Source organism: Podarcis filfolensis (genome assembly GCF_964270895.1).
Source record: "Podarcis filfolensis genome assembly, chromosome: 17".
NCBI classification, from domain to species: domain Eukaryota; kingdom Metazoa; phylum Chordata; class Lepidosauria; order Squamata; family Lacertidae; genus Podarcis; species Podarcis filfolensis.
Genome location: NC_139621.1, coordinates 39,740,635 through 39,757,699, shown reverse-complemented (window position 1 = coordinate 39,757,699; position 17,065 = coordinate 39,740,635). Strand labels below are relative to the sequence as shown.

At 44.5% G+C, this 17,065-nt stretch overlaps 1 protein-coding gene and 1 pseudogene across 19 annotated transcripts in view; one reads left to right on the top strand and one right to left on the bottom strand.

Annotated features, from left to right (window-relative positions):
• The window catches only part of ADGRL3 (adhesion G protein-coupled receptor L3), a 531,565-nt gene that overhangs the window by 478,905 nt on the left and 35,595 nt on the right, over positions 1-17,065 (bottom strand). The window lies entirely within an intron of this gene.
• Positions 2,064-4,026, top strand: LOC310752657 (NEDD4-binding protein 3 homolog; annotated as a pseudogene). The gene has a single exon. The product of its transcript is annotated as an NEDD4-binding protein 3 homolog (transcript).

The window sequence follows — 17,065 nt, the reverse complement described above, 5'->3', positions numbered from 1 at the left end:
TCTACACACCCAGTCGTTATGATTGACTTGGTGGCCAAATAATTCATTTCTGGCCAACAACCAGAAGAATCTACACTTGCCCTTTATTCTAGCCTTTTCTTTTCAACTACCAGCATTTTGTGCCCCTGAATCTTAAGGCTGCCTTGCCTCCATCTTCATCTGACTAATTAATAGCCCTGTCAGGTGCCAAACTGGGCTCTTCTGGAGGAAGGTGTAGCGTATAAACCTATTAAATAAATGTATTAATAGTTGTGGTAGTAGTAACAGTAGTAGCAGTAGTCCGTCGTCGTCATCATCATCATCATCATCATCATCATCAAAGACTTCAGTAGGAAAAGTCTGCTGAAAATTTCCTCTTGGATGACATAGAAAACATGGTGTGGAATTTAAAACATTGGGAGGACTTCCTGTGAAAGTTGGGACGAGTCAGTGGAAGCTATGTGGATAGTGTTTGAATGGTTTTGTCATGGCCTTTGGGTAGTACAATAAAGCTTACTTACTAAGAATATTCTTTGAATTTATTTCAGCAGAAGCCATGGCCATCAGCCACCCTCTCCAACTCTCCTCTCATGAGCCATTACATCCACAGAATCAATAGGAGTATAGCATCTAGATCAAGGGAAGTAATAGTGCCACTGTATTCTGCTCTGGTCAGACCTCACCTGGAGTACTGTGTCCAGTTCTGGGCACCACAGTTCAAGAAGGACACTGACAAACTGGAACGTGTCCAGAGGAGGGCAACCAAAATGGTCAAAGGCCTGGAAACGATGCCTTATGAGGAGCGGCTAAGGGAGCTGGGCATGTTTAGCCTGGAGAAGAGGAGGTTAAGGGGTGATATGATAGCCATGTTCAAATATATAAAAGGATGTCACACAGAGGAGGGAGAAAGGTTGTTTTCTGCTGCTCCAGAGAAGCGGACACGGAGCAATGGATCCAAACTACAAGAAAGAAGATTCCACCTAAACATTAAGAAGAACTTCCTGACAGTAAGAGCTGTTCGACAGTGGAATTTGCTGCCAAGGAGTGTGGTGGAGTCTCCTTCTTTGGAGGTCTTTAAGCAGAGGCTTGACAACCATATGTCAGGAGTGCTCTGATGGTGTTTCCTGCTTGGCAGGGGGTTGGACTCGATGGCCCTTGTGGTCTCTTCCAACTCTATGATTCTATGATTCTAATGTCCAACTATAGGTTTTGCAATGTACCAAAGCCAATGGTAATGCCCCAAAAGCTGTATAAATGAACTTTTGAAATTATACAGCAAGGTAACAATATAATTATATACAGTGGTACCTCAGGTTACATACGCTTCAGGTTACATACGCTTCAGGTTACAGACTCCACTAACCCAGAAATATTACCTCGGGTTAAGAACTTTGCTTCAGGATGAGAACCGAAATCGTGCTCCGGCGGCGCGGCAGCAGCAGGAGACCCCATTAGCTAAAGTGGTGCTTCAGGTTAAGAACAGACCTCCGGAATAAATTAAGTACTTAACCCGAGGTACCACAGTATAAGCCCAAGTTGGAAAAATTGCAAATGGTTTTTTTTTTATTAACATACAATGTGTGTATGTACAAAACAATGTGTTGAAAGAATATCATATTTTTCAGTGCATAAGATGCCCTCATGTGTAAGACGACCCTTATTTTTTTGAACCCAAAATTAAGAAATCGGGCGAGAGCCCAAACCCGCACTGCCTGCACCCATGTCAAAGCCCAAACCGAACCCAAGTCCAGGTCAGAGCTTGGGCCGCCCGCACCAGAGCCAGAACCCCTGAGCATTCACCAACCGTGTATAAAACGACCCCCAAATTTTGACTAAATTCTTTAATATATGGAAAAATACGGTATGTTGTTAGCAACTAAATAAGAGTGCAAAGAATGAATATGTAAATGGATGGAAAGACAGGGATTATGGAGCGCTTCCAAGGGGCTGCAGGAGGAGGACAAGGAGGAGGTGGCGGAATGGAGTCCAGCCCAGTCTAGTCAGGCATCAGGCTCCAGGCAGCCATCTTGTGCTGGCATTCCGCTTGTTTTTAAAACTCCATAGCAACAGAACAGGCCTCTCATGTGACCGGTAAGCCCTGCCATTGTCTCTTTGATCCTTTCACTCTGGATTCTGAGCCTGACAACGACGGCAGCATGGGCAACGTGGGCAGCCGAGTAGAGAAACGGGATTCCTTGCCGACTTCTCCAGGAGGTCTGCGTGGCATGAGTCAGCCAGACGGGCTGCTCCGGAAAGGAACGTCACAGCGTGGAGTTTTTGGCTACTTCCATGGGGGCAAACGGGACGCCCAGGCCGAGAAGAAGCACCAGTCATCTGGAAGTGGCTTTAAAAGGGACTATGAGAGTGACCAGGGGAGCCAGTCCCCCGAGCGGTATTTCCGGGACCATCAACAGGCAGCTGATTTCTCCAAGAGCTCATTGCCTGAACGTGGACGCTTCGACAAGTGTCGGATCAGACCCTCTGCCTTGGTATCATGGAAGAGCCTGTTGTGCATGCCAAGGCGGTCATCAGCCAAAGGCCAGAAGCTGTCCAAGAGCAACAGGAGCCTGACCCAGAACAGCACCAGCAGCTCCTCGCAATGCAGCCCTCTCTGCAGTCACCTGCTGCACATCATCAGCCTGGATGAGAGCACAAACGCTATCCAAAGCTTCCCCACCGACACTCCACGTTTCAAACCTGCTCCAACCCAGCTCAGTGCTTCCGCAGGCCACAACAACCACACTGGCGACTCCTTAGACAGGGCTTCTCAGGGGCCACGGGACCCTTTGGCTGTAGACAAAACACCTCTGTCTTGCAAGAGCTTGAGCCCCCTGCAGAGCTCTGGGGAACCACACCCTCCATATGAACCCACAAACTCCTTGGGAGATGTGGTGAAGCAGCTTGAGGACCGGCTGACTGAGAAGGGCCTGGAGAGAAATCTGAGTGAGAATGATGATCCCTTCACACAGATGTTTGAGGACAAATGGCGTTTGTGGATGGATGAGCCAGATGAACTGAAGAAGGTTCAGCTGCAGCTCTACAAAGCTTAGCAGCTAGAGAAACGGCTGCTAGAAGAGCTGGACCTTCAGCAGAGTCAGTGCAAGGAGCTGAGGCTGCAGCACCAACAGGCAGAGCGCCTGAGTCCCATATTGGAGGAGACCCAGTGGGACGTCTGTCAGAAGACTGCAGGGATTTCGTTGCTCAAGCAGCAGTTCCCAGATGCCCAGGAGGAGATGGCCCAGAAACAGGGTGAAATCTTCAGCTTGAAAACACAGCTGTGGGAAGTCCAAACAGAGATGCAAGCCGAGGACTCGCAAGTGGCACAGCTGGGGGACTCTTCCCCAACCTTGCCAAAGCGTGGCTCCCCTGTTCCTCCGTGGGACTCTCCCATGCAAGCATGCCAGGACCTTTCGGCTTGTGAAACAGATGGCTCTAAAAGTAGGGGGATGCAGGGGGGGGGGAGTGCAGAGGGCGCTGAATGGCTATGGGGAGAATTGCTGCGCGAGAGGTGCCAGGCCCAGGTGCAAGAGGTAAGCTTTGAGCAGGAGCGGAAAACTTGAGAAGAGGAGAAGAAAATAGTCCTGTGCTATCAGCGAGAGATGCAGGCCAGGTATGTGGAGATGTACTACCGCAACCAGGCACTGGAGAGGCAGCTAAGTCAGTTCCAGCAGTTCCAAGGTGAGCCCAGATGTATCAGCTCAGAGCAACCTTTGATTGAAAGAGTTGAGTCCTCAAAGATCTGAACAGTATGCAAGGGGCTATGTGCTGGAATTACAAAGAGGAGAGGTACCACACAGCAGCATGGACCTGAGGGTTTTGCTAGAAGAAGTGGTTAAACTAAAGGGCTGGTTAACCTCGTCCATAGAGGATTTTGAAGACTGCTGCCGTCCATGGAATGGAATCCCAGCATTACACCTCGCATTTTCCGTCTATCCATAGTTGCCCTTTCTTTTTTGACTTGTTGCTACTTTTCATAATTTTGTTTATTCCACCACTGTATTAGTGTTTAAATTTCCATTCTTTTAACTTTGTTTGCCACCCATTCATAAAACAACACTGTTCTTTTTATATAATTATCTGATATATTATTCTTTCCTATGTACAAATATATGAAATATATTAATAAAATATTGGGACACAATCTGCCTGATTGAAGATAATCGTAGTAGAACAGGTTCTAACACACAAACTCATTAACTGAATTTAGATCAACGTACCGGCTGCTGTGCTGTTGCTGTTATATTGCATCTTCAAAGAATGCAACATTTCAGTTATAGGGTCAAAAGTCTACTGTAGGTCCATTTATTCAGCCAGAAGACAAGACTTGCTGGCTTTTCATTTGACGAGTCGGATGCGATCACTTTTAATATAGAATAACTTGTCAGGACTTCTGCTGATGTGACTATAGTATATTCTTCCAGGAATATTCATTCAATCTGAAAGGAAATTTGGCCTTTCAGCCTCCTCTCCCCCACAAGCTGCAGGAAAACCCAAACATGTTTTCATTAAATCTTATTATGGATAAGTGACATGCATTCTTACTACAAGTAATTGTCTTCTGCAAAGTGCAATTTACATATCAATTCTTAAATTCTTACCCATTCTTATTAGACTAAGCAATTAGAAGTTCATAAATATGCTCACATGGTGAGCATCTGGTAAGCCTGACAAGTCAAATGCCCCACGTTTCAGCTCTAAGGTATGATGGGCTGGGGATCATACCTGACTTCGCAGTGCACTTTGGAGATACTCCAAGGACCTCTGCTAAGAGAGGCCCCTTCCCACAGGGGAAGCCAGCCAAAGACTACCAAAGCCACCCACACGTTGCAGAAATCAACCAGTGGACAACACAACGTTAGCCTGCCTGTGGAACGGCATTCATGCATGAAGAAATATATACAGGTGGTAAACAGCCACACCATCCCAATATTACAGTACAAAATATTTTGAGCAAAGAATTTAAGAATTTCATCTCAAAATATCTTCTGAAAAACTGCACGAGAATGGCCTGGAGTAGTGATAAATGCTTTTTGTTGCGCTACTACTGACTAGTATGCAAATCATTATGCAAATCAGGTATATTTCCATATATTTTCTTACTTTCCTAATTTATTCTGCTGCTGCTAGTCATAGGGAGGAGTAACGCGCCAAATCACATCACTGAACTGAAGTTCTCCCCATTGAAAACACTGCTCCATCCCCACTTCTGGCTTCTGATATTTTACCAGGAATTGTAAACACTTTCATAGCTCATAGCTAAAAGGGCTAGAAACTTACTTTGAAAAAAGTTTGATAAAATTTAAAATAAGCTGCTGGATTTAACATAAGCCACTGCCCAATTCCACACTTGCATTGTACAACTGCAAAACATCACGGGAACAGTATCTGACTGACTGTGAGAAAAAGGACCGCATCAAGGGGTCAAAGTTCTGCATTGCAAAGAACCTCGGAAAGAAAACAAGTTTATTGTGATACGTTACGGACACCACTGAGCAATAGCTATTCTGATACCAAACTCTGGCCAAGTTGATCTCTTGAGACTGCTTAGTTTTCTGGGGTTTGGGGGCTCCAATATAGATAGATACCAGTGTGAGGCTAGGTCTACAGGATAGATTTACTGGTGACTTGCTATTAAGGGAGGTGCCAAGGATTGTACAACAGCACATGGCTTTTCTCATAGGGCATCTGTGTTTAGGTTGCCCATGCCATGTATTGAATGACAAACAAATGCAGAGTTCTTTAATTACACCAGGCTGCAAAACGGAAGAGAGGAGAAACATCCATTGCTGCTGCTGAACACAAGATGCCCTTGGCTCTCACTCAACTGTCACCTCGTGGCAATCATTATATCAGGCTACCACCCCAGCGGGTCAGTGTAACAACTGTTAAGAAAGAATGCCTGAATCTCCTTAACTCCCCCTTTTTCCTTATGCGCCATGTCCTTCAGATTGCAAGCCTAAAGGAAGGGAATCTACGAGTTCTTGTAAGCCGCTCTGGAAGCCTTGACTAAAAGAGTGGGTTTAAAATGCTTAAAATAAATAGATTACAGTAGACGTGGCAAATGCTATAACACTACTTATACCATATTAATAATGCTACACAGTGTTTTCAGATCTATAATTATCCTAAAAGTTGATCTCCTGGTTACCATGGTGCACTACTTATAGAAAAGACAAGCACAAAACAGGGGGAGCATCAACGGCAGACAACTCCTGCTGCAAGTGTCCCAGGCATTTGGTGAGAATCTCCGCTAAAAATGTAGTTCTGCAGAAATGTTTCTTCCAAAACACATTTGGCCTGGAATAAATTTTATTCCAAGCATCTTTTCTTTCTTTCTTAAGCCAGCATTTTACTTCTACACTCTTAAGTATTTTGATTTTGTTTTTCTAACATATGTCATTTCAAGATGTATACGTTCCACCAGAAGCGTCAAATCGAGAACAGCCTTTACCAAAGGTGTCCTGGACTTTGAAGACACTCGAACTCACGACGCAAGGGAGAAACATGCGAAGAGGAAGGCACGCTTGGCAAATCCACACCGTGATCAACTCCCGCCCGGAAACCAATGTCCCCACTGTGGAAGGACGTGTGGATCCAGAACTGGCCTCCACAGTCACTTACAGACTCATTGTTAAAACCGTGTTTATGGAAGACAATCTTACTTGGCTACGAGTGATCGCCAAAGAAGAAGACCTATTAAAGTATTAAATTTTCTATGCATTCATAAGGCAAAATGTTCAGTTCGTCACCAATTAATGCTTGCATTTATTCAATGTGAGCATGTGTTGCTTTGCTGCACTACTGAGCAGCAATCGCCTGTCCACACACTCTTACAGTAAAAGGGTAGGTGGTTTTTTTTTTGACAAATGGCATGTCTTATATGCAGAACTGAATAATACCACAACCACCCTCTCTTTAACACAGCCCATATCACCCCCATCCTAGCATAATGTATGTTTTGAACACAGTTCCCATTCTGCCTTACTATCAAAGGAGTAATACCACTGGATACAGCTCAGGATTTTTTTCCTTTTAGTACAGTGGACCCTCCGGATACAAACTTAATTCATTCCAGGGGTCCGTCCAGAACCCAAAAAGTCCGTAAGCAGAGGTACCACTTCTGCGCGTGTGCAAGCGGCGAAAACCCGGAAGTATACTTCTGGGTTTGGCACGTTCGTATCCCAAAAATATGCAATCAGAGCTGGACGTAAGTACGACTGTACTTAGATTTTCTTAAATAAACAAGATTAACGGTGCAATCCTACACATGTCTACTCAGAAGTAAGTCCCACCGAGTTCAGAGCAGCTAAGTGGTTACAGGTTTGCAGCCTAAGTTATTTAACAGGTCAACATGTTGTAATTGTTCAAATTTAAACTGTTATGAAATTATATGCCTGAACACAGAATGCATATGAGTGCAGTAATGAATGTCACTTCCAATTGATGATGATGGTTTGCACCCTGTTCTCTTCCCTGACAAGATATCCTTTACTGGTAAGTCGCAACAGCCACTGTGACATTCTGAGGTGAACAGCACATTCATAGCCAAGCATTTATACATGTTTGTCAAGTCCTTTGCTTTCGAGTGCCACTGCTGATAACCCTGTCCACAAGTCAATGACTGCAGCGCTGCTATTTCTCTCAGAACTCGTCTGACAGGATCTACTTCTCCAAACTGCTAATGCGTTTTCAAGAAAGAAATGGAAAGTTGTTCCAACTGAAAAGGTGCTTCGGCTTCCCCCCTTTGGTGCCTAGTTGACAGCACTGTCCATCTTCAACTGACATGATCAATACCACAATACCTCTTGTACTAGTTCTGCTCCAATCAACATCTGATATATGAAGTCTTACTGTATCACCAACATTACCTGGAGAATCTGGCCGTTTATGAAGAGGTGCCATTCATGAAGAGATTCCACCTTGCTCAGTTTTCTTCTTTTTAATCCACGTGTTACATGTAACACCGCATCCTTATCCTCCTCCTTTATCAGGTTCATCACAAATAGTATTCACTAACTGGTTACTCTCCGTAAACACCTGCAGATATTCTGACGTTCCTTCGGACAAGCGTAGCATTTTGTTTGGGTTGTAACTACAACTTCCTTGTCGTTTTCCAAGTTATTCTTGCATTCTCAACTTCACCCTATGTCCAACCACTGTTTTTATTATATCTCCTTCTGTTTCAGTTTCATCCAAAACTTCACAAGGTATCTGGTGTCCAAGCGAATTTTCACCTTTGTTCCAAACATATAGGCATGTTTGATCTTTTTAAAAGTAAGCAAAGTTAATGAACTGCACAAGTTCTATTAGGATCATACTAAGCATCACACAGTATCTTAAAAAGCAGAGACATCACCTTGCCAACAAAGGTCCGTATAGTAAAAGCTATGGTTTTCCCAGTAGAGATGTATGGAAGTGAGAGCTGGACCATAAAGAAGGCTGATCGCCAAAGAATGGATGCTTTTGAATTCTGGTGCTGGAGGAGACTCTGGAGAGTCCCATGGACTGCAAGAAAATCAAATGCATCCATTCTTAAGGAAATCAGCCCTGAGTGCTCACTGGAAGGACAGATCCTGAAGCTGAGGCTCCAAGACTTTGGCCACCTCACGAGAAGAGAAGACTCCCTGGAAAAGACCCTGATGTTGGGAAAGATGGAGAAGGGGACGACAGAGGCCGAGATGGTGGGACAGTGTTCTCTAAGCGACCAGCATGAGTTTGACCAAACTGCGGGAGGCAGTGGAAGACAGGAGGGCCTGGCGTGCTCTGGTCCATGGGGTCACAAAGAGTCAGACACGATTAAACGACTAAACAACAACAACAAAGCATCACGCACTACAGTTAGATATAACACAAACCACTGGGCATCATGTCACTGGATGCCCACACAGCTTTTGACCACTTAGATTGAACCTTGGCAACTGCTTTTTAAAACTGTATTGTATTGTATTGTTATTAAATGTTTGTAGTCAAGACCATTATACATCAAACTCCCAGTATCTGTTTTACATAGCTTATTCAAGCACTCTCTCGCCCTCTCCCCATATAACCCAACTACAATGACGGTTTGAGGAAAATGGATATGACTACTGTGGCTTTGAGACTTACAGGATGCCCCCTCACTTTTGGTTGCTTCTCTAGAATCTTTGGCATACATCATCCATAAAAATAGACACCAGGCGTAATGGTAAACAAGCAGGAACATAAAGATTTTTTACCTGCAGTTGACATAGCAATACTGACAACAGATGCTCTGAAGACCATTCCTGCCCTAGTCAATGAGATAGAAGGCTCTGAAAAGACTGTAGTTTAAAAATTACAGCAACTGTGGTATTTTACGTGTAAATATCCCACCAGGGCAACAGAGACAATAACAGAGTAAATATGGCTTTCCACTGTACAAAAAAACAGTTTGTTAACTGGGGGTAACGATTCCCAAAAATCTAAAGGAACTATTGCACCTGACTCTTTGCATCACATGTATACTTTGTAAAAAGGAACTAAATAGATGGAAATCGCAAATTTTGGATAAGGTTGAATAAATGTTTCTACAATTATCCTTCTCCCCAAAATCATTCCCCCCCCTTTCAAATCCTACCAACTAAAATACTTTAAATTGGCAAAAATGTTTTCTAAATATATACATTTTCACGTGAGGCCTGGTTTCAGGCCCATGGCCCATTGGCAGACCACCTCTGTGTTACAAAGATGTCTGCAAACGTGGCACGAAGACTGCAATCCCTTGCAGATGACTACAGAGCCTGGAGACAGTCAGGTGGCATATCCACAGCAGTGAGAAGAGGAGGGATGACTGGTGGGAGGAGCTCAGAGAGAAGAAATGCCATGATGCATCTATAGCAGCACAACTGGATGCCTTCATCTGCCCCAGCTGCAACAAAACATGTCTCTCCCATATCGGTCTCTACAGCCACAGCAGGCACTGTAACTCTCCAACAATCTGACTTCACCCCTGAAGGAACACTCCTCCATTGTCTCCCAAGACAGGCAGATGCCAACCAACCAAGTGTGAGGGCTCAACTCCCAGGCATGATACACTACAAACATGCCAAGCAGCCAGGTTGGGGAGAACAACAACAACAACAACAATTTATTATTTATACCCCGCCCATCTGGCTGGGCTTCCCCAGCCACTCTGGGCGGCTTCCAAAAAAATATTAAAATACTGTAATACATCAAACATTAAAAGCTTCCCTAAACAGGGCTGCCTTCAGATGTCTTCTAAAAGTCTTTTGACATACTATGAAGTTTTCCAGCTACATAATATAATATCCTGTGTACCTGATGATATTAATAGCCCATAGCTAAACATGGAAATTGCTAAAATAGACAAGTCAAAACGTGAAATTCTTGTGTTAGGCCAGCAATAATTCCGTATGATAAATGAAATCCATAACCCATTTCCAAAGGCTACTCTTCCGGCCTGAAAGAAATGGAGATAGAAACTCATGAAAGATATGTCTCCATTGCTTCCACTGGGATTAAACTTCTACTGTTGGAACAAGCTGGTTCAGTTTAACGACTGGTCTAGCAGAGGGTTTCACAGTTCATGAGACTTTTTTGAATACTGGCAACCCCTATCTATAGAGAAATGAGTCGATAAATTGCAAGGCCTGCACATCAATTGGCTCAAACTTCACTAAGCACATAATTTCATTACGGAAACATCAATAAATAAATCTGTGCAAAGGGACTTAACTGGTTTTGAGCACTTAATTTTGGAATATGAACACAGTACAAAAGTATTAGTTTCAAAGATATGCTCTTTATTGAACGATAAAACAACAAACTCATTCTCCTCATTAGAGGGAGTTTGGGAACAAGACATAGATCAAGTAATTTCAGATGAGGCATAGTCAAGTATCTGGAACTAGTCATACCCACTTCTGAAATGGCCAGGGAGTGTTCTTTAAAATGGATTTATCTGCTTTTAGTTTAGTTTATTTACCCTTGCATTTAGTGCATACATCTGGCTCTAAAGAATGCAACTATTGGAGGAGATGTGAGGTACAGCAGTCTTACGCAAACATGTGTTGCAACTGTCCTGTAGTGTTTTCTTACTGGTCTGTGATTTTCAAAGAAACAGCAAGAGTCACAAAACAGAATATACATCTATCTCTGCATTTGACACTTCTCGATAAAATGAAGATACAACATGCAAGTCCTTAATTTCTTTCTTTTTTTTCTTTTTTTTGGTGTTGGCAGCTAGATTAGAGAGTGTCAACAACTACTAACTGGCAGATTATACTTTAGCCTTTGGTGCATGGCGACATAGACTACAGAACATCGCTATGGCACAAAAATTGAATTTCACCATAAAACTTGGCAAAAGAGAAGAGAAACACAACTAAAGGAGTCCATTAAGTGGAAGCAAATAAACAGGAAATAAGTATGTCACAATCCTTTTTTCAGCTCTGGGATAAACCATGACTTTCTACGGAAGGCAATCCAACAATATGAGCTTTCTTCTGTGTAGCCATAAACATGTCATACATGTTTTTTTTGTCTCAAGCTATATTCACCAAGTGGTCATTGGGAGGTGGGTGGGACAGGGGGAGGGTTGTTCCATATTTAGGGCTTGTTTTGTTTTGTTCTAGTGAGTGTACAAATGTTTTAAAAATAAAAACAACATTTACCACCAAAGTCAGGAGTTCCTACTCTAATGTGGGTCTAACTTCCTATTCTTTGTTTAAAGTTTTTGAACATTTAGAAGTACAAATGATTGACATGCAAGTCAACAGAAGTCAAATTTAACAGGAGGGAGGAGGGAAGAAGGGAACCCAGGAGGTTCTGGGGTAGACCATTGTGGCCATGTTGTTTTGTTGTTTAGTCATGTCCGCCTCTTCGTGACCCCCTGGACCAGAGCATGCCAGGCACTCCTGTCTTCCACTGCTTCCCGCAGTTTGGTCAAACTCATGTTGGTCGCTTCGGGAACACTGTCCAACCATCTTGTCCTCTGTCGTCCCCTTCTCCCTGCGCCCTCCATCTTTCCCAGCATCAGGGTCTTTTCCAGGGAGTCTTCTCTTCTCATGAGGTGGCCAAAGTCTTGGAGCCTTGCCTTGGATCACTGCCTTGCCATGGCAAAGGGGCTTGAATAACTCAGGGAAGCTATGAGCTATGCCGTGCAGGGCCACCCAAGATGGACAGGTCATAGTGGAGAGTTTTGACCAAATGTGATCCACCTGGAGCAGGAACCGGCAAGCCACTCCAGTATCCCTGCCAAGAAAACTCCATGGGCAAAGACAACAGGCATTGTGGCCATATGTGCACCCAAAGGGCACGGTGTTGGCAACCCAATACACAGATAGAAACATATATACATAGTGCTTCATTTATATTTATTTAACTAGCTGACATCCCAGCATGCTGCTTAAAATTGCTTGCAGAATGCTAACATCATCCTGCTTAATAAGACCCAAAACCAGTTATTTTTAAGTGAGGGAGAAAGAAAGCTCCAACAATATAACCAATATAATTTTATAATGCATAAGTAATACTACCAACTACAGAGACTGAGCAGCTCAATCCGGGGGGGGGGGGGGGCGGCGAATGCAGAAGGCTTCCAAATGTAAGAGAATCTTAAATCATTAATGAAACTAAGCTTTTAATATATGCAAATTAAATTATATATGCATCTTTCCTCAGACTAAATTTAATGTGCGTGCTTCATTCACAATTCAGTCTTGTACAGAACTAAGGAAGAAACTGACAACTTGCATTTTTTATTACTCCAGACCACAAAATGATAATTTATGTTCTCTTTTAATAATATAAAACCTGGTAGCTAAGCCAGAACACTGGATACTGCTTTCTGGCACATGGCTTCAAAGAAAGGAAGGCCCTGCCAGATCACGTTACTGAAGCTGCAGTCCCAGCTAGGCTAAAATATGTTTTTGTTTTGTTTTTAATGTTATGCCAAATTTGACTATTTGCCTGTTTCAATGCAGTGGCATGATCCAGCTGAACTCAAGCACTTTCAAAACCTAGCCAGTTTAAGGAGGGTGAAATCCAAGAGATTTTAATGGGAGAGTTGCGCACTAAACTCAGTGAGGTTGAGGTTGAATCCTGACAAGACAGAAGTACTATTTTGGGGGGACAGGAGGCGGGCAGGTGTGGAGGATTCCCTGATCCTGAATGGGGTAACTGTGCCCCTGAAGGACCAGGTGCGCAGCCTGGGAGTCATTCTGGACTCACAGCTGTCCATGGAGGCGCAGGTCAATTCTGTGTCCAGGGCAGCTGTTTACCAGCTCCATCTGGTACGCAGGATGAGACCCTACCTGCCCGCGGACTGTCTCGCCAGAGTGGTGCATGCTCTAGTTATCTCCCACTTAGAATACTGCAATGCGCTCTATTTCAAATTCAAATTCAAATTCAAAATCCTTTATTAGGCATAGCACACCACACATTATCAAACAAACATCATATACAGACTGCGCTCTATGTGGGGCTACCTTTGAAGGTGACTCAGAAACTACAACTAATTCAAAATGCGGGAGCTAGACTGGTGACTGGGAGCAGCCGCCGAGACCACATAACACCCATCTTGATAGACCTACATTGGCTCTCAGTACGTTTCCGAGCAGAATTCAAAGTGTTGGTGCTGACCTTTAAAGCCCTAAATGGCCTCGGTCCAGTATACCTGAAGGAGCGTCTCCACCCCCATCGTTCTGCCCAGACACTGAGGTCCAGCACCGAGGGCCTTCTGGCGATTCCCTCCCTGCGAGAAGCCATTTTACAGGGAACCAGGCAGAGGGCCTTCTCGGTAGTGGCGCCCGCCCTGTGGAACACCCTCCCACCAGATGTCAAGGAAATAAACAACTATCTGTCTCTTAGAAGACATCTGAAGGCAGCCCTGTTTTGGGAAACTTTTAATATCTGAAAGACTATTGTATTTTAATATTTTGTTGGAAGCTGCCCAGAGTGGCTGGGGAAACTATAAATTGGGGGCTATAAATAATAAATTATTATTATTATTAATTATTATATGAAGTCGAAGAGATGTGAAAATGCTAAGATCACACCCAGCAAAGAGCTTCACTTCTGCCTGCGTTTTGAAACGTAGATTCCTTTGGAACCTTCCTCCCCCACACTCTTTCATGAAAAAGGCAGAAAGCAAGCAGCCCATGGATCCAGGATGGGAGAAGCCAGAAGAGGTTTGGAGACTGAAAGCAGCAGAACTAAGAGACAGGCAAGACCATCGCCAAAGAAAATGTGCCCTTTGTTTCAAAACAGCATGCAGGTTTTCCTACTTTGAAGAGAAAGAACATAATTTGGTGCATCAATTAGCAAAGCAGTTGTGAAAATGCTCCATATAACAGTTTGCAAATAATCGTATACCTGAAGGAGCATCTCCACCCACATTGTTCAGCCCAGACACTGAGATCCAGCTCTGAGGGCCTTCTGGCGGTTCCCTCACTGCGAGAAGTGAGGTTACAGGGAACCAGGCAGAGGGCCTTCTCGGTGGTGGCGCCTGCCCTGTGGAACGCCCTCCCACTTTTAGAAGACATCTGAAGGCAGCCCTATATCAGGATACATTTTTTTTATGTCTAACGTTTTACAATTTTTTATGTACTGGAAGCCTCCCAAAGTGGCTGGAGAAACCCAGCCAGAGAGGTAGTGTATACATAATAAAATTATTATTATTAATAATAATTGAGTCACTGGAGGCAAGGAAGAATTGCCCCCGGGCAAGCAAGTTACCCCCCATTCTCCCTTTTAGTCTTGGAAAACTTTCAGGCTCTTTAAGGTCAGGTGAGAGAAGACATGCAGGCTTCAGAATATTCTGACCTTCTTCAAGCACGCCCATCACTTGGTGAAAGCTTCTTTTTAATTTGGTGCCTGTGCGGAAGGGTGTTGCGCGTCGAGCTCCCCCAGGCCACCCCAATAACTCACACTTCACACATCAATTTCTGTTTAAGGTTTTTGGCATGAATTTGGCTACAACTTTATTTAAATACACACACGTGAGTGGTTGCTTAGGCATTGGTTACGACTATCTGTCCTTGCCCCAGGGGCAGAACTGACCTCCGGATTCCAGCGGAAGCCGGTCAGGGAGAACCATATTGGGGAGAAATGAAGCTGGGCATCAGTCCCCCATCTCTCACCCTCATGCCCCCTGGGGCTTCCACAGCCCAAGTCCGACGCCAGGGACTAGGACGAAAGGGATGGCAAGCCCCTGGATTCCTTTAACGGAATTCCCTTTCCGCACCACCATTGGAGGGGTAGGCACTTAGCCCTCCACCAACCAATTTGAACCAATGCCTAACCGCCAACCTTACAAGTTGTGCCAATTTGCTACGCAGTAGGCGGAAACCAAATGGCAACAGCCAATCAGCCAAATGGACAAAATTCCTACCAGGCCCCTGCCTCAAAAGCAGATGACCCCAGGGCAGGCATAGCAAGGTCAGAGGACAACACCCCCCCCCCCGCATTCAGGGAGGGTGGGCGGGGGATCCGGTGCACGCAGCCCAAGAGAAGACCCCAGGCTGCAAGCCCTGTATTTAAGACCTCTGACCCCCCCCCACACTTTAGCAACATAAAGCAACATAACATTCCCCCCAGCAATACTCCTTGCCCAATCACAGCATGTGGCCAATTTGCCCAACAACAGTGGGGTGGCGTTTTTGGCCCCCACCGCAACACGTGCTCTCTATTATGGAGAACACGCTTTATAGGCAAGGATAGGAGCTTGGACTTGATACCCAAGCAATACTAAGACTCTAGCTGGTTCCCACTTGACCTATGGAGGGAACCACACCCAGAGAAGGAAGGAGAGTCTCCATGACAGATCAGGCGTGTCTCTCAAGAAGAAAGGCCACACACACACACACACACGCTACAGGTGTGAAGTGTCTCTCCCTGATCACAAACCAAACATCTGAGAAACACCACCGAGGTATCTGCAAGTGCTTCCAAAGTCAACGAGGGGAGAGACTCCATCAAGCAAGGCCTCCTTCCACCTGCCTTGACCCACCCTCCAGTCTCTGCTTCTCAATTTGTATTCCATTATTTTATGTACCGCTGTTTTATTGATCATAGTTTGTAAATTATTTATTGTAACTGTTGAGTGGATTTCTGTTTAACTTTTATATGTCGTTATTATTATTTAATACTATTCTGACGATTGTTGAATGTTACTTTTTTGATGTAGGTTGCCTATTTTAAAGTTATGTTTTATTATCACATTTTTGTATTGCATTAGATTGTTATCTAGTGGTGCCTCCGGTTAAGAACTTAATTCGTTCCGGAGGTCCGTACTTAACCTGAAACTGTTCTTAACCTGAAGCACCACTTTAGCGAATGGGGCCTCCCGCTGCTGCCACTGCGCGATTTCTGTTCTCATCCTGAAGCAAAGTTCTGAACCCGAGGTACTATTTCTGGGTTAGCAGAGTCTGTAACCTGAAGCATCTGTAACCCGAGGTACCACTGTACATTTTTTGTTTCTTCAGCTTGTAAACCGCCTTGAATATTGTAAGATAGAAAGATGGTATACAAATTTAAAAAAAAAAATTAAAAATGAGAGAAAGACACTTTCCGCCCGGAATTCAGGAGAAGGGTTGAGGCTGTTCCTGAAATCACGCTAAACCTTGGAGACACACAGAAAACTTTCCATCATTCAAGCTAGCATAACACACACACACCGCTGCCGGGCTCCCTGTGCAGATGTGAACTGCAGCTGGCAGCCGTCTCAGGCCTTGGACAGATGGCACCAGTGGCGTAGCGTGGGTTGTCAGCACCCGGGGCAAGGCAAGTAATTTGCGCCCCCTAACCCTAACCCCCAGATGTTGCGCCCGGTGCGGCCGGCCCCCCCTGCACCCCCCACGCTACGCCACTGGATGGCACTGACCTAGGCTGGCTATTAGACTTTCTGGGCAGGAAGGGATATAAAGCCTCAGCTTTTCATAGTCCAGCTGAGCCTTGCTTAAGGAACATGATCTCTGGCATATTCCTGTATCCTTCATGACCCTTAAGCCCTGACTTCCAGCTTGCTCTTTGATCTTGCTTCCCAATGTCTCCTTAGGGGGTCCTGCCTTCTACTATTGAAACTGGTTATTTGAATCTGTTTTGTTTT